Source organism: Phaethon aethereus (assembly GCF_964289735.1).
Source record: "Phaethon aethereus genome assembly, chromosome: 3".
Taxonomy (NCBI): domain Eukaryota; kingdom Metazoa; phylum Chordata; class Aves; order Phaethontiformes; family Phaethontidae; genus Phaethon; species Phaethon aethereus.
In genome coordinates this window covers 2,169,234-2,191,921 of record NC_138576.1, presented here as the reverse complement: position 1 = coordinate 2,191,921, position 22,688 = coordinate 2,169,234, and the positions used below count along the sequence as shown (strand labels likewise).

At 46.1% G+C, this 22,688-nt stretch overlaps 1 protein-coding gene across 1 annotated transcript in view; it reads right to left on the bottom strand.

Moving 5' to 3' along the window:
- Positions 1–22,688, bottom strand: part of EXTL3 (exostosin like glycosyltransferase 3) — a gene marked incomplete at both ends in the record, with an annotated part of 34,514 nt that overhangs the window by 8,784 nt on the left and 3,042 nt on the right. The window lies entirely within an intron of this gene.

The window sequence follows — 22,688 nt, the reverse complement described above, 5'->3', positions numbered from 1 at the left end:
TGCGTCTCTGCTGTTATGATGGTATTTCCCCAGAAAGCCTGATCTCACTGAAGTCTGTCGCTCTCTTCACCGTTAGGATTAGCAGAAGCTGGACTGAGTCTGTAGTAAATTGATATGCTTTCCAGGCAAGGTCCTGCCTTGCCAGTTGAAGATGGATGGATGGACAAAGGACAAAAAAAGAGCGAGAACCACCAGGCTGAGCAGCAGAAACCCCGCTCTGCCTCACCGATGCACTGGGAAGTGGGTACCGCTTTATCAGAGTCCTACTCACCACGAGTCTTCATCTCCGCTTCTCAGGAAAGATTTGGGTCCCATGTCTGCAAACGTCAACTGATTTCTGCTCCCCACAGCTGAAAATGGCAGCAGGGAGGTTTTGCCCACAGCACCGCCCTGCATTTGTGGTCAAGCCACTTTTAAAGCGTTTCCACTGCCAGAGCAAGCCCCCACAGCAACTGCACTTTTTTGTGTCACCCATTTCCAAAGGGACCGTGCAAAAGATTACAGAGAATCCAGGGCCAGTTCCGAGCTTTGTCTGCTATTCAAAACCGAGGGAGAGGTAAAGATGCAATGTTTCGCTCAGAGGTCCAACGACTTAACAAAGTCAAGGCTAGTTTTCACCTGAGCTTTGGAGGCAGGTCCACCTTCTTGCATTGTAAAGAGCTGGACAGGAAGCAAAACTCAGCACAACTTCTGCCGTGGGCACGTTTTGGGTTACTCCATCAAGACTGAAGCTTTGCAGGCCTGGAAGTGTCAGTGTTCAGCCTTTGCATTTCACAGAAAATAGGTGTACTCCTGCCTTTCATCTGGGAGTATTTAAGACTTAAGCAGCCTGTAAATTGATAGATCCCAAGGAAAAACCTGTCAAACTTTATTGATTGACTTGTTTTCCCGTAACTTGCTGAACAATAACATGATGCGGCTACTGTCAATTGAGAAAGCGAAGCAGATCCCTCCTGAAATGTCTGAAACTGGGGACCCCAGAGGACAGCGAGATCAGTGCACTGGCATTAAAGGCCTCCCTAAAGGGAAGGATGCTACAAAGGAGCCGGATGCCTCCAAGGCTTGATAAGCACATTCGATTAATCACATTAGCTCCAGCAAAAGTTAGAAGCAACTTAAAGCTCTTGCCTTTGATGCCTTGTTTTCAAAGAAACTATCCCAATTTACAGCACTTTTAGGATGCAGATAATTGTCAGCAGACAACTATTGAGTGGCTTTTGTAAATCCCTGCACTTTCCCCTGGGCAAAGGAAGAGCTCGGGGATCTGCAGGCAGTGTTCTAAGATGGGAACGATGGGGCTGAGGTGCAAAACCTTCCTCCCATCTCTCTATCCCCACCTGAGACGGTTCAAGCATGGTACCTCCCCAGGCAAGACCAGGTTTTGATCTTGACTGCATACGCTGCATCCCGAGTTGTGGAAACAAGGGCATTGCATTATGAGATAGAAAACACAACTCTTGAGAAAGATAAAAGTGTATATTCGGGAAACTTTTCTGCTTTAATACAAGCAACTAATCTTGTAACACCAGGTTAGAGGGAATGGGAAGAGTATTTGATTCAGGGACTTGAAACATTTCTCTCTCTTTTAAAGTTTTTACATTTCAGCAGGCCTCTAAAAACACCAGATTTCTCAGGCATGAAATGGACATTGCGGGCACAAACGTACTCCGAAGCTTATTAGGCCGGGTGAAAAAAAGAAGGGTTATTACAGCAGCAAAGTATAAAAAGTCCAGTCCTCTCCCTCACATGGCATTAAATGAAATTTAGCAATTTTTCATGACTTCATCACACACTACAGCCAAATAACACCATATTGTGCCATGTCCTTCGCTGCAGGTATCTCAAAGGACTCTTCCAGCAGCAACTGATTAACCTCCCTCCAGCATGTGTGAGGCTGGGTGGAGAAAGCCAGGAGACACTATGGTGACCACAAATCTATGTCTACCTTTACAGACACGAGGTCTGTTAAGCTGCCAAATTCAGGGATTTACAGGCCAGAGGTGACTTGATCATCCTGTGTGACCTCCTTACAGGGTGGACCAGGGGACTTGATGCAGCCACCCTTCCTCCAGAAGACACTCATCACACAGCACTGGAAGACAGCCGTGAAATGACAACCCAGACCAAATTAAAAAGCCATAAGATCGAACTGCATGGCACCGGTTGAACTCTAAATGCTTTCTGGAGAACCAGTGGTGGATGGCTGGTGGGGTTGACAGCAGTAAGTTAAGCCAAAAGGGACTTTCAAGTCACCTACATTAACCTCTTGCATGATGCACATCACAGGGACCTTGTCTCAGACCTGAGCTGTGGCCGGCAGGAGTACCTCTGCTGGAAATGCATCCTGCTTCCATTTGAAGACATCAATAGTGGGAGAATCCACCTGAGATGTTCACTCTCAAACATTAATAATTTGCTTCTTGTTGTGAATTATCTCCTTTGGCTCCCAGCTGCTGCTCTTTGGTGGGCCTCTCCCACTCCAGAAAAGTACACAGGCGCCACAACCAAGCCCTCTCTCGGTTCTTTTTCAAACAGCTTGAGGTCTCAATCTCTCACCCAGGGCTGTTTCTCCTACTCTGCCATCATTTTAATGACCACTTTCTACATAATCTTGTTTCTCAACAGTCTTGAGCCAAAAGCTCTGTGAAAATCCAACAAAATGCATTCCCTCAGCAAAGCTGAAACACTGTGCACTGGCAAAATAGAGAGTCAGCAGTTACCCTCACCCAAGGAGATTAAAATAATGAGGAGGACATGATGGCTGGATGGCTGGGCCCCAAGAGTTGTGGTGAATTGAGTTAAATCCAGTTGGCGGCCAGTCACAAGCGGTGTTCCCCAGGGCTCAGTTTTGGGGAACTGTTTAATATCTCTATCAATAATCTGGACAAGGGGATTGAGTGCAGCCTCAGTAAGTTTGCAGATGACACCAAGTTGGGTGGGAGTGTTGATCTGCTGAAGGGCAGGAAGGCTTTGCAGAGGGATCTGGACAGGCTGGATCGATGGGCTGAGGTCAACTGTATGAGGTTTAACAAGGCCAAGTGCCGGGTCCTGCACTTGGGTCACAACAACCCCATGCAACGCTCCAGGCTTGGGAAGGAGTGGCTGGAGAGCTGCCCGGCGGAAAAGGGCCTGGGGGGGCTGGTCAACAGCCAGCTGAACATAAGCCAGCAGTGTGCCCAGGTGGCCAAGAAGGCCAACAGTATCCTGGCCTGTATCAGCACTAGTGTGGCCAGCAGGAGCAGGGCAGGGATCGTGCCCCTGGACTCGGCACTGGTGAGGCCGCTCTTCGAATCCTGTGTTCAGTGTGGGGCCCCTCACTACAAGAAGGACGTTGAGGTGCTGGAGCGTGTCCAGAGAAGGGCAACAAGGGGTGAGGGGTCTGGAGCACAAGTCTGATGAAGAGCGGCTGAGGGAACTGGGGGTGTTCAGTCTGGAGAAGAGGAGGCTGAGGGGAGACCTCATCGCTCTCTAGAACTGCCTGAAAGGGGGCTGTGGTGAGGTGGGGGTTGGTCTCTTCTCCCAAGGAACTTGCGATAGAACGAGAGGGAATGGGCTCAAGTTGTGCCAGGGGAGGTTTAGACTAGATACTAGGAAAAATTTCTTTACTGAGAGAGTGGTCAAGCATTGGAACAGGCTGGCCAGGGAGGTGGTGGGGTCACCGTCCCTGGAGGTATTTAAAAGCCTTAAGATGTGGTGCTTAAGGATATGGTTTAGTGGTGGACGTGGTAGTGCTAGGTTAACAGTTGGACTTAATGATCCATTTTCCAACCTAAATGATTCTACGATTCTATTCTACGATTCTAAATCACCTACTGAGCTACAAGAAAGACATAAACACATTTACCAAAAAGCCACCTTCTCTTACAGCAAATGTTAAGGCTCTGAACACTGAGCAAAGCGTCAGTGGTTAGACCTGCACACAAACCCCTGCCTGTCCAGACTCAAAACTATCCCAGACTGTGTATTTCTGGACGTATTTTGGTTATTTTGGGCTTTTCCTTAGGAATAAGTTTTTTTAAAACACTTTGCCATCAGTTAAATAGTCCCCAGCCCAAAATCATGAACCTCCTAAACAGTATGCAAACTTTTGAGACAAACTGCAAGAACTAAAATGCCTCCGAGCACCCAACACACCACATTAGAAATTTCTGCTCCTTTCAGCAAATCAGTTCAAGGTGATTCAGTTCCACAACTTGGGGAGTGGGTGTCTGACTCAAGGAGCAAAACCCCCCACAAACTCTATGCAAGCCCATTTGCTCCTGGTTGGCCAGTGGACCTTTAAAATGTTAGACAGAACTAAAACTAAGCATAAATTCAGAATCTGCCCAGTCTGTATTTATACATAAATACAAAAATGCAGTAAAATCAATATCTTCCAGCAGCCTCCCTGCTAGTGAGGCTTTATGCTTAAGCTTTAAATTAAGTGTCACATATAATTTGACGGTGAAAACATGAAGAATGTCTATGCCCTTGGAGAAGTTTTGACAGTTCAACTTTGTGAAATGGATTGATTTCCAGGCAAAGAGCAAACTCTGCAAGAAACCAGGAACCTCATTGCTCACTTCAGGTCTTCATGAGAAAAAAAACAGAAGGATGCCCTTAGGAGGGCTGGATAATTTGTGGAGACAAAGAACAAGCGCTCGGAAAAAAGAATCTGTTTCCATCATTCCCAAATATGTAACAATTCAACCCAAATGGGCTGGGAAAAATATCACCATAGGCAGAGTGGGGATGGGGACACCATGAGTTCCCTTTCACCATGCAGTTGAGAATTACAGTGCTGAAGATGCAGGAGCCAAATGCATCTGCCTCTTCCGCCTGAACAGTCGACCTCGATCTACACCTCAAAGGAAAAAGTAGAGAGCTCCTGCCAGCGCAGTCCTCCAGGGAGGATGCAGATTTACAACACTGTCAATCCCGTTTCTTGGCACTGACTCAGAATGTCTTATTAGTAAGATTCAGTGAAGCAAGTCTCCTGCTTTGCTCCCTAGCCAGAGGCTCCGGGGTGTGCCATTTTGCGTGCTGCTGTCCCAGGGACGGATCTGCTGAACCGGAGCAAAGCCCTCTGCAAAACACAGCTTAGCCCCGTGGGGACTGCACTGACCTCAGAGGTGGGATCTGCCCAGGACCTCATCTGGGGCAAAGCTCCCAACGAGGACCCTGCTGTTCTAGGAGGAGCACGTAGGAGTCCACATCCTCTCCATGAAGAAAAGGGCTAATGCATCTCCCAAATCACGGGTGACCACTCTGACCACTTGGATTTGGCTCCAGAGGTGCCACTGTTGTCATCCCCACCCATCAAGGACAGCAGGTTTTGCACATTTGGGAGCTGATGATCTTCAGCCCATCCATATCCACATCCTTGTTTCAAGTCGAGCAGGCTGCTTTCCATCCACCTTGAAGATGGCTTTTTCTTTCTGCAGAAAACACATGGGAAGCCAAGAATTCTGCAGCTCTCCCATGTGTCTGCAGGCTTACAGCACACGCAGATGCTCCCATTGGCAAACGTAGTAAGGAATGCAATTAAAAATCAGCCAAACTAGGCTTAATAGAAGTCAGGGAGGGGTCTGTTAGCAGACTTGGGGAGATGGCAAACTCCAGCAGAAGGGAAAAATGAGCAGATACCAAGTATACCTGAAACTATTCTGTAATCAGGCTCCTAGTCTGGACAAATTCGGACATCCTCCAATTCAGTTGCCCAGATCAGACGTTAAGACCCGTAGACTACCAGATACACCAGGGTCCCTTCCCTTTATGCATCAGCACACAAGTGCCGAGTCAGAAGATTATTTACAAGATTCCCTAGAAGGAGTTATGTGCATGTACAGATTCATGTACACATAAGCAGGATAAATCACATCTTTTTTTACCACGTCTGACTCCATCCCCCGCTCCCTCTGCAACCGAGGTGTTAGATCACACTGGCACTTGCTTCTCTACAAACGCAACCAGAGATGCGGATGAGGAAGATGACAAGTCTTCCTGGACCCATGAAACAGCAGCATCCTTGAAGTCGTGTATTTTTTCGGGAGTGCAGCTGCCAGAATGGGTTTGCACTGACCCGCTGGAAATCTAGCAACAAGTTTGGGATGTCAGACAGGGATACAGCACACTGTAAACATCCTCAGCTATGGCAGGGATTTTGGCACTGGGACAGGCTCCATATGGAAACCACACACCTGAGGGTCACTCTCTTAAAGATGACTTTGATTCTGATTTCTCTCATGCTCCACGTTATCTTCTTCCCATTTAACATGTCAGGGAGCTGAAAAGAGAAAAGAGGGTGGTCCCGAGGCAGGCACCACAAGTGCACGACGAGAAGCCACGCTCTCTGCCAAGGCAGCTGCCAAGGAGAAGCCAAAGGAACTGTTGCCATTGCTACAGCTGCCACCAAAGATATCTGCAGCCCTCTACCCATTCCCAGTTAGATGATGTTTGTGTGAATCATGTGGTTCTGACCAAGACTGCAGTCTTTTTTATCTTGATTTTCTCAGCATTTTATCACTACCTGCTCCTGGGCAAGCTGAGACGCTCCACAAAAGCTGGCAAGATCACCATGGCTCTCAGCCCAGACCTCAGATCTATCTGACTGCCCTTACCAAGGACAACTACAGCGCTGCTTACTGAAGACTATCAATTGCCTCCTGAAAGTGCAGCATCAAACTCAGCAGCCCCGCGGTCCTGCCCTGCCCACACAAAACTGTTTCCTCCTGCCAGTCTCGACTCCCACTATGAGAATATTCTCCCGATTTGCAGAGGACAGAAATTAATCCAATTCCTACTGGCCAGCATCCTGCTTTCCAAAGCCAAAACCACACTGAAAAGCACAGATCCAAGGCTTGAGTTCAGACTGCAATTCTTTGTTTAATGAGAAATAAAAAAATCTGGCCTCACCTGATACAACACGACGTCCCTCCCGGCATGCAGCCAGGCTGCTGGGGCTGTGCGGGCATGGTTTCTCCACTGTAACCAAGCCCCTGGGATGACATCTTTCCTCCCCGTAATCAAGCTCTCATTCCTAGCTCGGACCCAAAAACTTGAGGAAATGAGTCCAGCACAACATGGGACTACAGGATGTTTCTAACAATTCCCAACGAGCTGCAAATCCAGGGGAAATTGCAGTCCTGCCCTTTGACACACGCGCAAACGTGGTGTTAAAGCTCCTTCCAGAAACGCCGCCAGCATGGGCAGATCTTAGCAGATTGGCATTTTGTAAAGACTGATGTTCTTCGGATTGTGAGCTTTTATAATAATTAATGTTTAAAAAACTTGTGATGCAAAGGCAAAATCACGGATGGAGAACGCAGTTCTTTCAAAACGTCTCTCAAAACCTTACAGACATTTGTTAAGACAACAATCTTCTGCCGCTATTGTAGGGTTAACATGCTCAAAAACGGAAGATACTGACAAATGGGCATGGATGTGACCACAGCTCCTGAACAAGCCCCATTACCCTGGCCAAAGCCATCCTGGAGAGAGATGCGGGCTGCTCGAGCCACCTGCATGTGAGGTGCAGCTGTAAGAGCGTGTGCTCCTCTCATGACTGGAGACCTCTCAGGGTCTCTCCCCATGAAACAGCCTTGCCGTGCCCATCTGGCTCCCAGCTCTGCTCTAGCTAGTCTGGATGAGGCCCAGGCCGCACGGCGCTTGGCTCCGGATGGTGCTACACCAGCATCTGCTGCAGCCGAGCACGGGCGAGAGCAGGCAGGAGAAAGGAGATGGCAGTTCTCCTCCGGTGCTTGTTCCCAGACCTCTTCCACATCAGTTCTCGCCCACCCTCTACGTATTCTCCGGCATCCGCTCTCTTGCTTGATTTGATGGCACTTGCACTAAAAAGATCGGTCATTTATTTGAATGTCCACCTGAAAACAGCTCTTCAGAAACGCTCTTAGTGGGATGTTTCTTCAGTCATCTATTGCTTGATGAGACGTCCCTGTTTGTTACAGTGGCTTCCCTTGGCAATTCTTCACCTTCTTGCTTTCCCTTTAATCTTTGCTTGTGACGATGGATTGGAAAGTTACCATCATCCCCTTTCTCATGTATTAATTATTCTGCTGCTCCTTCCCAGCACTTCCTCTTCACCTTGAAAAACAGTTACAGCCCCCCTCCTTTATGCCCTGAACAGCCTCGCTAGACTCCAGACTTCTGTGTTTTGCTACCTCCAATTTAAAGCATTTTCAAAATTTGAATGAAAAGGATTTATAGACTATTTTAAGACTCATCTCCAGAGGTATGAAAAAGAGTTTCACTGGAAGGGTATTTAGCTGCAAAGCTATCCAAAGGCAGAGTATACTGCATATAAATTGGCAAAACAGATGCATTTTTAGAATACATGTAATTAAATAATGCAACATAAAACCAAGCAGAAATTATCCCCCACTGAGAACAAAACCACACAGGAAGATAGTAGTGGAAATTGGTTTTTTAAACTGCTACTGTGTCCGTGCATGTAATATGTACAAACACTTGGGTTGTCTTTAAACTACTTGACTGCTATCAACGGGTTGCTCATCTCTGAGATGAAAAAACAGCTTGCAATACAAATAAAACTGATTATTTATTCATTTTCATATGGGTGCAGCTGTCACATCTTTCTAGAGAAACTAGAGGAGAAGAATACTTATTCTAACATTAAAGGGATCTAGATACTTATTTTTATTCTCTCTGTGTGTTGCTGTTAGTGGCTGTGCAATTAAAGATGTGCGTTGAGTTGGTTGTCCAATTAGATTTATTTGACAATTATTTGTAATTATTTGGCTCCCAAGAACGTCCCTGGGATAACATGCTGTCACTTGCAGTTGAGGCTTTCAAATACCTTGTCTCCACTGCTTCACCTCACTCCTTTCTCAACTTTCTGAAACTCTGCTCTGTGCTTTACATGAAAGCTCGCAAGGAAAAACTGCTGAGTGCAAGGGGATAGAAAAGCTCATGACCCAACTTCCACTAGCACATCTGGGACCACGATGAGACGTCCCTGTTTGTTTGCTGTGAAAACAGAGAAAGTCATTTAAGAAGGAAAGATTTTCTGGGTTTTGATACTGATAACCCCAATTTTAGGTTTGGTGGGGTTGTATTTTGGAATGAAATCGGCAATATCCGAAGGCGTGATGTTTCGACAGACAAATGAATCGGTGGTTCTTTATCGGTGCTCTTTCAAAATGCAGCTAGACAAATATTGCAAACCTGCTTGCACCTGGCAGATCAAGCCCTCAAAATTCAGATGAAATTTATTCTGCCCCACCTAGGGGCCATCCCAGAGTCCAGAGCTGAAACATGCTGGGGAGACGATGGACGGCAGCAGGAGCGTCTGTACCAAGAGCACGCGTGGACTCCATGCAAGCGGGGGCATATGTACAGAACTATTTGCCTTCTGTAAGACAAAGTAAGCCAAATAAACAGGAAACATCCTGTCTGTAGGGTTTCTGCTGCAGTTTAAAAGCGATGGTGTTGAACTGGCCTGCAGTATGGCCCTTACCAGATGCTGATACCGCTGCGAGGTTTTGCTCTTGTGCTTCTGTCCACAGCTCCTGTAGGGAGCCTTTGCAAGAGGCCATCTGGGGTGTTGCATCCAGCTTTCTGCAGGAAGGACAATGATCCTGCCACCGAGACTTCTCTAGTCATGGCACCGAAACACTCATCCTAACAACAAAAATGCATTCTCAGAAAAACTCTGCTTTCTCAGCCTTCAGTTTACTCTTTCCACCTAAAAGCTCTTGCTTCTGGAAGTCCATCTCAACTCTGAACTTCATCCTCTGTGCCTCTTCCTCCCCTCCAAATATCCCTTGGCTGCTATAGTGGTAATTTTAATAGCAGAAAGGTTCTTGGATATAACAACTTGCTCTTCTAAAGCTCAGGGTAATGATACAATGCACTGTTCAAACTACTGGCATGCTCCAAGCCGATGCGGCTGCATTTTAATGAACTGATGTCGTCTACCCTTCCCTAATCTCGCAGGGCAGCTGTCAGGTTGATGAATGCTTGCGAACAACTCAAAGATCTTTGGATAGAAAGAAATTGTTAGAGATTTTTCAAAGGTCAGTCCTATACAATAGGAATATTGCCCTTTCAGATTCTAAGTCATGAAAACCCACACATTTCAGCCAACGCCTGATAGCGCAGCATCAATTAAGTTAAGTGGTAAAACAACAGGGTTGGATACATAAGGCTGAGACCCAGGAGCTCGGGGCTGGAGAAGCACAGCTCTGTATCATTTAATACAGGAAAAAAATAGCAGGCTTATGTCAGCCTCCCGTGTCTGTCCTGGATAAATTTTATTTGCACTATAAAATTCAATTCAAGGGGAAGCTTTTTCCCCACCATGACTTCCTCATCTCTACAGCATCCTTCCTCCGGCTTCATGTCTCCATCCAACCTGGGCGCCTGAGCTCTCCCCGAACAAGAGCCAGCAGCGTGCTCGGGGAAAGCTGAGAGCTGATGAAACGGGAACGCCTGCCTTGTATTTTCTGTACCAAAGCCATTTTGCTAATATTAGGTAAAACACAGAGATGCCATTTCTAACTAGCCCTCGCTGTTGAAAGAGAGAACACGCAAAGAGACAGGAAGAGGGCAGAAACATCTTCTTTTTTCACAAGGTGGAGTATTGGTGCCTGGAACTCAGGGATGGGGGATTCAAACTGCTTGTGGGTAGCAAAAACTTTCCAGACTTAGACTGGCAAATACTAACAGCTCAAGAACAGATATGCATACTGCCAGCGAGCTTGGGAACAGATCCCACCTTTCTGCTTCAGTTTTAAGCCAACTCTGACTCCTGGGAGTCAGCAGGAGTTTGGTTCTGCCAGCAGAGTTGCTGCAAATCCTCGCAGCATCCTGGCCCGTCCCCGGAGGCAGGCAGAGCCTGAAGAGCACATCGGGCTAGAGGGATCACTGCTCTGAACTAGCTTTCTCTCTTGGATCAGTTTTGGGTATTGCAGGGAATCTGGCACTGCACCATGCAGGGCAGAGATGCACAAGGGATACCCGCAGCCAGGACTCCTGCACGCCGCTTGGGCTAATTTGTTTTTAGAACAGCTTGCGAAATTCAGAGCAGCAGAGTGAAAACAGACCACGAAAGAGTCCATGGCCAGCTTCTGGATTTGAACTAACCACAGAAATGCCATGTAATGCAGCCTGTAGAGATGAAAAACTTAACCAGCTCACAGGGGAACTGACTGGGAAGGCCTGACCTTATTTTGGCAAAAATATTCAGTGCTCCTGCCTCACCTTCCCAGGTGCACTCTGCAGGTAGACTGTTCACCACAGATGTGTCAGGAGATATGTCAGGCCAGGTACAATCTCAGTATATTGCCCTCCTTGGAAGAGCCATACGAGAAGAGTCTCCTTGGAAGAGCCTAAGAAAGGTGCACAAAGTGCGATGCCCTGACCTTCAAATAAACAAGCAAACCCTAAAAACTTCTGAAGTATTGAAGCCCAGATCTCTCTCAGCCCTTCACTCACGACTCCACTAGCTAATTCATGCACTTCTAATTTTGTTGGAAAAGACACGTTGCTAGTCCCCTGGTTGGCGCTGAGAAGTCTGGCAGCAAATGGACTGAGAGCTCAGGGATGGATCTCAGAGGGGCTGTCACATCTCATCTGCAAGAGAGAGCGCATGTAAAAGTCAGCAAGGTGGTTTAGGAGCACCCTTGAGGTACCCTCTTCTTGCCAAGCCATCAGCTGCCGTACAATACCAGGTCATCAACATCAAAGGGAAAGAAACACACCAACATTCATCTCAGAGATACAGAAATGCACAACGGAGAGTCAGAGCATCTCCAGTGGAAAAAAAGTGCTGGAAGCCGGGGGTTTCCAGCTTTCCATCCATTCCTGGATGCAGTCCCAGGGAATTATCATAGAATCATAGAATACCAGGTTGGAAGGGACCTCAAGAAGCATCTGGTCCAACCTTTCTCGGCAAAAACACAGTCTAGACAAGATGGCCCAGCACCCTGTCCAGCAGAATCTTAAGAGTGTCCAACATTGGGGAATCCACCATCTCCCTGGGGAGATTATTCCAATGGGTGATTGTTCTCATTGTGAAAAATTTTCCTCTTGTGTCCAGTCAGAATCTCCCCAGGAGGAACTTGTACCCATTAGCCCTGGTCTTTTCCCTGTGGCTCCTTGTAAAAAGGGAGTCTCCATCTTTTTTGTAGCCACTCTTTAAATACTGGAACAAGGTGGAATTACTTGAATTATTGCAAATACCTTCTTTCTGTTCACTAAGTGATGCAGAGCTTATCTTTCCACACTTGCTCTTTGGCTGATAGCCCAGCTGCTTTAATTAACAGAGACTTTCATCAGTGCAAATCCTCAGTATTGTTCTGCAATTACTTCTTTAGCAGGTTCCTTCTCTTTCTGCTCCGTATCTGTCAAGCAGGATCTCCACTACAGCAGTAAAACAAAATGCCTGGCAGAGCCGGTGCGATTATTTTTAAATTTGTTAAAACTGGTACATCTCACTGTTTAGAATACATTACGTCTAATGATGCCCAGTGATGTTGTTCAGCTTTTAAAAGCTGTTGTGTCCCATCCTAAGCTTTAGCACAGGCATGTGTATCTAGGGGCTGAAAGCATCAAAGTGAACATTATACCTCAACTAATGGAAGAAGGAACTGGAGTCAGACTATTAACTTACTGAGCAGCTACTAAAAAAGTTGGCATATAGATTTGGTATATAAGCAGAGCCAAGAAGCCATCAAGTTTGCAGGTATGTTATTTTTTGATGGGAAGAGGACAGAGGATTTATTAATGTTACGTGGCTGGGAGCAGCAACCATAAAGAGCACTCAGGCACCCAAACCCACTTTTGGCTTCCAGGTTTATAGACTGGAAGCTTTCCGGGGACCTCCAAGATCAGAAGGCTGAGATCTCACTAGAAAAGTTCTGATGGGTCTGGATGAAATGAAGACAGCTTTCTGCCAGCACATCTGTCCTCAAATCCATTGTCTAGAGATGGGAGCTCTTTTATGTAATGTTAGAAGAAAAGAACTAGCAACTCCGTACCATTATTCCCTAACCAGCATTTTATCTCTCATTTTTCTCTGGGATAAGTACAGCTCATTGAGAAAAGCAATTTCCATCACCTCAAATATCAGAGAATAGGTTGGTATATTACCCTGAACACGGTCAAATAAAGGGGAAAGGCAGTTTCACCAAACACGCAATCTCATCTCAGCAAGCAATAAATTCCTTCTTACTCAACATGGCAGAGCCAGTAGATGACAAACCAGGATAGAAGCCCAAGTGGGTTTCTGATGATTTTCCCTCTGCTCGTAGGTTTCAACTGCTGCATTCTAATCGCTGGATCCTATTTCACCTGGTCCATGTCCCACATCAGCCCACCACCTGCTTCCATCCAGAGGAGCAGAAGCCAGCAGCAAGAGGAGCACCATCCCCACGCTCCCCAAGCCATGGGCTTTGCGGTGGGCAACATCGTATTCTCCAAAGCTTGGCTGCCCTGAGCCTGTTACTACTTAGTGATCTATTTAAACTCTTGCCACTGGTCAATTAAAAAGTAAAGTAAAATCAAGGGGGAACAAATGTTTCCACCAAGACATAGTTAATACACTACTGACAAACACATGGTTGGGATGAAGACAGACTACCATAACCACCTCCCACAATCCACACTATGGGTTGGGAATTGAGGACCAGTATGTTGTTAGAAATTAAATAGTTCACATTACTGAGGCATAAATCCTCATCTAACTCCTTTTATAAATTTCTGATAAAATTAACTTAATTATTACCAGTGTTTTGAAATCAATTTGCTTTGTCACCTGCACTGAGAGCAAGAGGAAAATGAGCCTTATTTCAAAGAATTATCTAGATTACAGCTGTTATATTCCCCAGAAAAGCACTCTTCTTGCTCCCTGTTAGCTCTCTTCTTTCACAGTAAAAGATGGGGCTGTTCCTTACTGTAAAGATAAGGCAGGTTTCCACCAGCTGGGGCTCCTGGCAGCTCGGGAGATCAAAGTAAAGATTAGTCCCTTCACATCAAAGCTGCAAAATGAACCTCCCCGCCCAGAATGCTTTAAATGCTCAATATTGAGAACAAAACCCTTCTCCCTTTCCTACGTGAACCTCAAAAAAATCTGGACTTCAATTCAGATAAGACTTTGCTAAACTATTTTGATCTGAAAGTGTTACCTATCTGTGAAGCCTAAGAACAGCTTCACCAGATTTCCCGTCTTTCTGCTGCTAGTAAATCTGGGAATAGGTGAAAACAGCATTCTACAGCATTTCTTTGAGCTTATAAGGAGAAATACAAGTGCACATTTTAGTGCCCATGGCTTTCTGTTCTCTCTGCCTCAGTTTCCCTCTGGCTTATTAGCAAGATGGCCTTAGCTCATTGTTTATGGTCTTTGTGCCGGTTTCAGGAGAAGGGAAATACTCCTCACCTTTCTTCACAGGGTAACACAGATTTTCATTAATTAACGCAAGGCTTTATATGGATGGAAGTGACTTGAAATGATGGTTTTTTCTCTAGAAATCTCTTATGCTCTCTAAAACGGCATGTCCTCACTGAAGGAAAAAAAAGTTCCATCCTTTCTGTGTACTTGTAGTGAAATGGGACCGAATCCAGGGATATAGCAGTCAAGACAACGGGAAAACAAACTGCAGCCCTTGGTTTGGAATCGAGCTACCCCATCACCTTTCTACTCTATCAATCGCTTTTACACAAGATGAACTTCCTCCTCCAGAAGCACAGGAAAGAGCCAGGCACTGTTTTTTGGAGAGGAGAGCGCTCCGTATACACAGCATGGCAGGGAGATCCATCATGACTTATCGCTAGCTGCAGAGTTTGATTTCAAGAAAACTGAAGAAAAAGCATCCATCAGTTAGATAAGGGAGAGCAGTATCTGCTTCCTCGCCAGATATAGGCAGGTACCGTGGGGAAAAAGGGTAAGAGACTGACCAGGAGGTGAATAACATTGTGGCTGCTGAGCTGCACTGTCGCCAGCCAGCAGCAAACTTGGGAATAAGTCACCATCTTCTATATGAGAGCTGCAGTATCTTTGCTGATCAATCCCACAGAGCTGGGGGGGATCTGTGAGCTACACCAGACATGTAATAACAAGCAGAGTGATTAAAACCTCTCTCTTGCTCCTCATCTCTTTCTCCAACCTTGTATCCAAGAGTTATCTTCCTCTTTATGACCTCCTCATGTCCTTCACAGTGGTCTCTCTGATGTCCCAAGGCCCAGCAAGGTCCCTCCCAACCCAGCAAACTTTAACACCACAGATTTTCTTTTGTCTCATGTATTTAATACCCACAAGCCAAAGCCAAATTCATGACCTTGGTGACTACAACTCACTCCTCTCCTGTGCCTTGGGGCCCATCCGTTTCTTCTGCTACCACATCAAGTTACAGCTACTCTGGGAGATGAGGCTGTCTTCACTTCACAAACAAAGCAACCTGGACAGAATGCACCATCAAATCATTCTGCACAGCAAAACCACTCCACCAAGACAGTTAAAAGCATGGGAAGAAAGGAAATGCAGATATTGGGGCGCTTGGATTTTATCAGAAGGACGTAGCTTGCAGTGGGTGTCAACACACAGTGCCATATGAACCAAGTAAGATCTATAGTAAGAAAGTCACAGAGAATGAAAAGATGGTGAAAATGAAAGGAGAAAAAATATAGAGAAAATGCATCCACACACTCAGTTCCCCCTTAAGCTTGTTTCCCTGTATGCAAGAATTTGCTTATTCTCTTGTTATTTAAACAGGCACATGCATACCACCATGCAAACCCTAAAAGCAGCAAGAATCCAGCCCTGGAAAAAACAATGTGATATTTTGTTGCTGCACTGACTCCGGTGCCAAGTCCTACCGTGCTGCTTTTGTCGCCTAGCTGTTGTGACGGGCTCTGCTCCGGAGTGGAAAGTGTTTTAAAGATGCCCAGACAGCTTTCGTGTTGATGGTTAAAGGCTTCAACACAGGGCGATTGGCCCCCGTGAAATTTTCAAGCTTTTACGTGAGGAAAAACCATTTGATTACATACACTGTGGTGTACAAGGACGCTTTCCTCCCTTGTTTTTCCTTTCCAATGCCCCAAAGTAACGCCTTCCTTTTGGTCACCGACCGCATTAGCTGCATCCTAAGCCAAGGGAATTCAGAGAGCTGAGGCTACGATAACATTTTGTCTATGGAAAAGCTATTACAAACCATCATATGGCACGTGAAAGAATTAAGCGCTGGTTTTAGGCAGTAGCGGCAGTGTATTGCAAGGGTGTTTGAGTTAATATTCAGAGTGCAAATCCCTACAAAGTTGGCACTTGTTGTTACATTATCAGCATACATTCACGCACCGCTGCACCTTTGCTTAGGCCCTGCAGTGACAAGCATCTGGATTTTAGCATGGCAGGTAAACTAAGCAGCAAATTTTCTCCTTCCTCTTCTGCTATACAACGGTAAAAATACATATTGAGACAGCAGAACTGGCAGGGATTTGAGAAGTGAACTGCCTCTCCAGCAGGCAGCAGGTGGTGCTACGTACCCAACAGCAGCACACAGACATTTTTGGGCAACCTGCCTTATAAAATTGGTCTCGTCGATACATTGAACTCATAAACATATGATACACTGCCGGTAGAGCTGGTGCACAGGATGGGGGCCATTTAACCCACGGATGGTGCAAATCTCTTGTGTAAAGTGGCTCAGTGCTAAGAAACAAGGTGATTTTCTCAGCTGATTTTCTCGCGGAAAGAAGAGCCTGAATTGTTCCTTCTGGAAGCAAACCTGTAGCTCCCCACTCCCACATGCAAACCAGCACCTGAAAGTTCAGTTGGGTCTCTCCTCTTTTTGTAGACAAGAGTTGTGAGCTAGGGTAAGGTAGGGAAAAGCTTTGACTCACCGAGGAGCTTCAGCAGGCGAGTTTGCCCAGCAAAGCACAAGTCAAGTCACCAAGGAAGGGTTAGGTACGTGCTTAAGTACCTGGTTGAGTCCGGACCTGAGCTGGTCTTTATGCAAAGCTCCCAGGAAGCAAAAGAATCAATTGAAATGGTGGTGTGATCAGTATGGAGAGTTTTAGTCTCTTGTTTAACTCATGGTCCCCTTGAGGACCTCACCCTGGATCACACATACCACTCCAGCCCGAGTTACTGGTGACTCTGTGAACTGTTATCTTGCAAGGTTGGCTCTGCTCTTATCAGAAAATCAAACATGATGTTGAAGGACAAGCAGAGAAGCTCATGCTGCCACCATGGCACACTATACACTTATTTTACAGTCCGACCAGGTTCTGTTCCTCCTCTTCTTAGCCAGAAGCATCACCTAGGGACCCCGCTGTGTTCCTTAAAATGGAGATACCAAAGCACCTTCAAGAAAGGACATGCAAACCTCAGGCATCCATCCTCCAGCAGCAAGCTCAGCACAGTATGGCTGTAGAGACACTGCCCAAACAGAAGGAAAATCATGACGGCATTTCCCCCTAGTCTGCTCCCGATTAACACGTAACATTTCAAGGGACACGGCGGCCAGCCAAACGGGTCTGCAGATGCAGCAATGCTTCCGGATTAGAAATTTTCCAAAGATTATTCTTTTTTAAACAAGCAGCTAAATTGAATGAGCTTTCTCAGCCGGCCACCAAGCCAGCAGAAAAGGACGTTACGCCACTGGAACTGGCTGCAGAGATCAAAGCTGGCTACTTATTCTATAACAAAGCTGAAGGAAAGGATTAGTCACTGCCGAAAGCCACAGGAGCTGGCACTGGCAGTGAACCCAGCTAAATTACACAGCAATGCCTACAAGCACGCACCACCTAACCCCGGAGGAAGAGGAGAAAGCAAACTGCTGCAGGGCTTTTCCAGCCACGGCTCTGTCACTGAACGACCTGCATGCACGCAAGAAAGAGGAGTGGAAGTTCAGGCTGTAATTTCTTAGAACATGAGCACAGGTTGTGAAAATATTGTTTTGGGCTGAAGAAGGTTTAGCCCCAAATGTGGGAAGCCCTTTCACAGCTCAGCTGGGTTTACAGTCAATGCTCCATGGGCATGGAGCAGCCCATGCAAAGACCTTGGGCTTCCAAAATAACCCAACCAAAAGCCACTTGTTAGTGGGAAAGCAGGAGAGATGTTACACTGCCTCAAAGCAAAGCAGAACCATGACACAACTGGATAGTCCTGATCCAACCCACCTCGCCAGCAACACATCCTGACTTAAGGTTGGTACAAAATCTCAATTATCAGCTAACGAGGATAAATCTCACTCTTCCTCTCTCTGCCTCCAACATCCTCAGCCCAAGCAGCTCAAACCTCAGATGCAACTACGTTGTTTGAGAAGTCTGCAGGCGGGTCGCTGAGCAGCCAGCAAACATTCAGATGGTGCCACCACCTCCCAGGCCACGCATCCAAAGTGATGGATTTGAGACCAGTCATGTCAGCAACCACCCGGAGCTGCGTGCAAAGGGCTCAGGACAGGAAAAAAAAAATCAGACAAGCCTTGCGAAATAAAAGCAACACTGTTTGAAAATCACTGTTCCAGGCTTAGACACCCCTGTAAGGAGGTGAAGCATTTGTCCCCATGAAGCTCTCTGTTATCTGCCAAACTTTTTCTCATGTTGCTTGGACTTCAGTGGCCTTTGGCAAGGAGAGATCACTGTGCTGGCAACACAGTACTAAGCCCTCGTGGTTGAAAGCAGTGGTTCCTCTCTCTGGCTGGCAAAACCTTTACTTAAAATGAGATGCTTTCTCCTTACGCTACAAGGGGGAGGGAAAAAGTGTTAAAAATGTATCTTTGCCCAGTTTAAGAGACAGACTGACGCGAAGATGCTGGAGCTGGATGGCAGAGGGTGCATACAATGGGCTGAGAATTTTTTTTATTCAAGATTATAACCCAATCTAGGATCTTGCTGAGCTCAGTCTTCCTTTCCCTGGTACCCTCCCATCTCCAGGGCACAACACACAGGCTGAGAAATGTGGGTAGGAGAGCAGGTAAGGGGAGGCTGCTGAGCGCAGAGTTTGCTTTCCTGGCTTGGACTGCAGCTCCTGGGGGGCTTTAAGGAAGTTTCTGGAAGGGAAATGGATCATTTAATTGCTGCGTTAGAGGATCTGTGGCTGTTTTGGGTGCAAGCTGCTCCAGAGCTTAATCACCTCGCTGCTCGGGGCTTTGTGCTTTCCTCACCAAACCAAGTGCACACGCAGCACCGGCTGCCTTCTGAAATACGTATTAAATATATTAGAGGAAACTCTTCAGGTAACTGTGGCTGTTCAAGCGCAACTCATGCTTTTCTGTTTTTAGGATTAACACCAGAGCAGAAACAGGGAAAATGAATCCTGTCCCCCTGCCCCAACCCATGGTCTGCTGAGAGCTGCCTGGAAGATGGATGGTGAACCGGCTCTAGAGGATTTGAAGAGCTGCTGAAACCACGTACAGGGTTTATCAAGCATCTGGACTTGCATCTATGCTGCAAGTTTGCCGACAAATTGCAAGTGCCCTACTGCAACCACAAAGCAGCAGCACATCGGTGTGCAGCACACCGCAATGCGCAGCAGGATCTGAATCTTCTTGGGTGCATCTTATTACCATTTGCGTGGGCTGGATGTGTGGTTGCCTGAGTGTTTTGTTTCATTTGTTTCCCTTCACTTGTATTCATGTGGATGAAAATGCTGTCAAGGAATTGCGAAGCAAAGAGTGAGGTTTCTCCTGTCATCGCCTGTATGCTATTTAGAAATCTTGAGTGCAGAGATGCTGAAAGGGGAAGCTGGAAGTCTCTACCCCAAGATCAAGCCAGATCTTCTCCTTAATGACGACTTCTTTATTCCGCCACTGGAAACCTTTCCAAAATCAATGCGCATACAGGGGCAGTGCGAGAGCAGCAGCCAGGTATCGCCACCTCACTCAAACCCTAGTGCAGTCCTTCCATCTGTTCAGAGCAGAGATTTAATCCAAATTCCTTTCCCCTTTTCCTCCCTGTAAGCATGGAAATAGCAGCAGCACTCGCTGGTGAGGTGTGAGCAGCGCCATGCCGGGGACTTCAGCAACCGCAGCAATGCCATGGACAGGAGGGCTCTTATCCTTGCTAGAAGGGAGCAGAGTTTAACTGCTGGCAGGCATCAGTGGTCCAGGCAGGTTTTAAATCCTTGAGTATATTGCAACTTTACCAGATGCCACAGGTATCTTGAAGGACGTTATCTTGAAGCGTGCATCAGTGCTGCCTAAATGCTGCAGGGAGATGCTCAGAAGTTAAACGGTGGTTGCAATGTTGCTGTTGGCGCTGGTAGAGATGCTCTCCAGGTTGTCCTGTCTGTTAGAGAAGTTCTCCTAATGCAGTGCTAGAGATACAAACACTTGCAGAAAGCAAGTTTTTAAATTCGCACAAATAAGACTTCTCACTTACAACCCTTTTTTTTTGCTGCAATACTATTTAACGTGAGATGGGAACAATTTTTACAGCTCAATTCCAGCACACAGGCACTTTAAATTAGAGGGTAATCTACCTACATCTGTTCCAGGGGCAGCCTTGAATGACTACACACACAACTTTATATTAAATTACATTTGCACCTAGTCACTTCAAGCTCAGTACAGGGCCAGAATATTTTATCAGAGACTCCTGTGCAGCTAAGGATTCTTACTGATTTTTTAGTAAATTCTGCCGTCACAAGAAATCTATATCTAAGTAAAAGTTTTAAAAAATCAAATATATTCTGTAGCCCTGTTTATCTCATTATCCATAAAAGATTCAAAGATCCAACACAGCTTCAAGCTTTGCTCTTGATTAACTCCCAGCCCACCAGAGACAAGAAACCACAGAATCTGCTTTGGAAAACCAAATCACAACCAAGCAGCACAGTTTGCAAATGAAGTTACAAGGAACTGATGAACTAAGGTCAGCCCATGCAGTAAGGCTAAAGGAGAAAGCCTGACTCTCCTTTGTGAGAGTCACGCAGCAAAAGCGTAGCCCTAAGTCCCACCAAGGCACTGCTGGGTGGGACTTCGGATTCCGTTATGCTTCCAAGGGCTCTTTCAGCCCAGGACATGCTACACATACACACATTGCTTTGTCTCATTACACCAGGATTTACTTCAGTAACCTTCTGGCTTCGGGTGCTTTGGTCATGGAACATGCCGATGCACAAATGCTGCTGTTGCGCTGCTCCTGGCAGTAAGACGGTGCCTGGAGCCACTCCAATCGCCACCCAAACCTGCACCCATCCACTTCTCTTTCCCTCGACTTTCCTCTGCATGGCTCTGTGCTTTCTGACTTGAACGCAGGGCAATTCCTTGCACCCCAAAGTTACTAGAACATATTTATTACATAGAGATAAAGCTCTGCTTCAAGATCTGAGGACTGGATATTCCCCAACAAAAGACACTTTTTTCCCCGTAAGGAAATCAAATTCACAGCTTTGCAGTTTCTTTTGACAACAGCGGTCATAAGGGCTTGTGTTTCTTACCAAGCCCACATACCCACCTGCTTCTTCCCCTGGCTAGCACATTCCACGTCTCGGCCACCGGGGCTCAAACAAAGCTTCACCTCTACTCCCCAAGTTCTTGTTGCCCTTTTCCTCAGCAGGTCTGAGGATCTGTCACTATTTGATGAAGTCCAGGTGAACTTTTCTATCATTATCGTACTAAACCATCCGTACACATGAACACTACAGACTCCCACTGTGATTTAAACACCCAGTCTTGATGTGGACTTAGCAACAAGCACTGCGGTGGGATGGATGCCTGGAGGCTGCAATGAGTTACGCCTCCTATGAAAGATCCCAGGAGACTTGGGCTCTTTTAAAAAATGGGATTTAGAAAAATGGGAAGAAAGCACACCTATTATCAGACCAACACGTTCCTTCGGAAAGGACCCCAGTAGAAGCTTGCTGTGCTCCAGCCGCTCCCTGGCACTTGGCCATGCGTACAGTGTTACCACCCCACATGCCAAAACAGACAAGAGACAATTTTCTTCTCTTGAACAGACCGGTACCAAACATCCCCCACAGCATACAAACACAGCGTGTGGCTCGAAGACAACACACAGCAACTTGTATGTGACAAAGTCCCCAGAAAAAGCCAGTGGGCCTCCAACACAATAGATATGCAGAAGAGAGCAGAGTAAAAAAGGGCATTAATGTCCATCAACAGAAACATATTTTTCTTTCATAAGTAACACCCATTAGCAACTCCAAAGAGAACAATCCCCACTCTTGAGCTCTGAAGGAGTACATGGTTTTTCAGCAGACACAATGTGAAGATTTTGCAGAATTCAACAGGACTAATGTGAAAGATTATTTTGCAATTATCCAAGCAATTTTCTCTCCTCATTGTCCCTGGACCATAAGGGTTTTTAAATGTGAGCAGAAGGATTTATTCATCACAATAATAATAAAACGAAATATTAAATCAATGAATCTCTTTGCATGAAGCATAAAGCTCACATTGCTATTAAGCTTAGTAGCGTCCTGTCACATAAACCACATGCAGTTTGCGTACTTAAGTACCATCTCCCTCTTTTATTTTTCCCTTCCCTAATTTGTAAGGCATTATCCTTCCATTTGTCCTCTAAACACAACCGGATTCAGACAACACGGGGTTGCTTCTTGTTAGTGGCTCTATGCCCGTACTCTCTTTATGAGGGCATGTGGAGATTTGTATTTAATATTGATTGTTAACAATGGCCAGTGCAGAAAGTTATGCTGGGATGACAGAGAAGTCCTAAAATAAATACATACATACCTAAGTAATAATTTA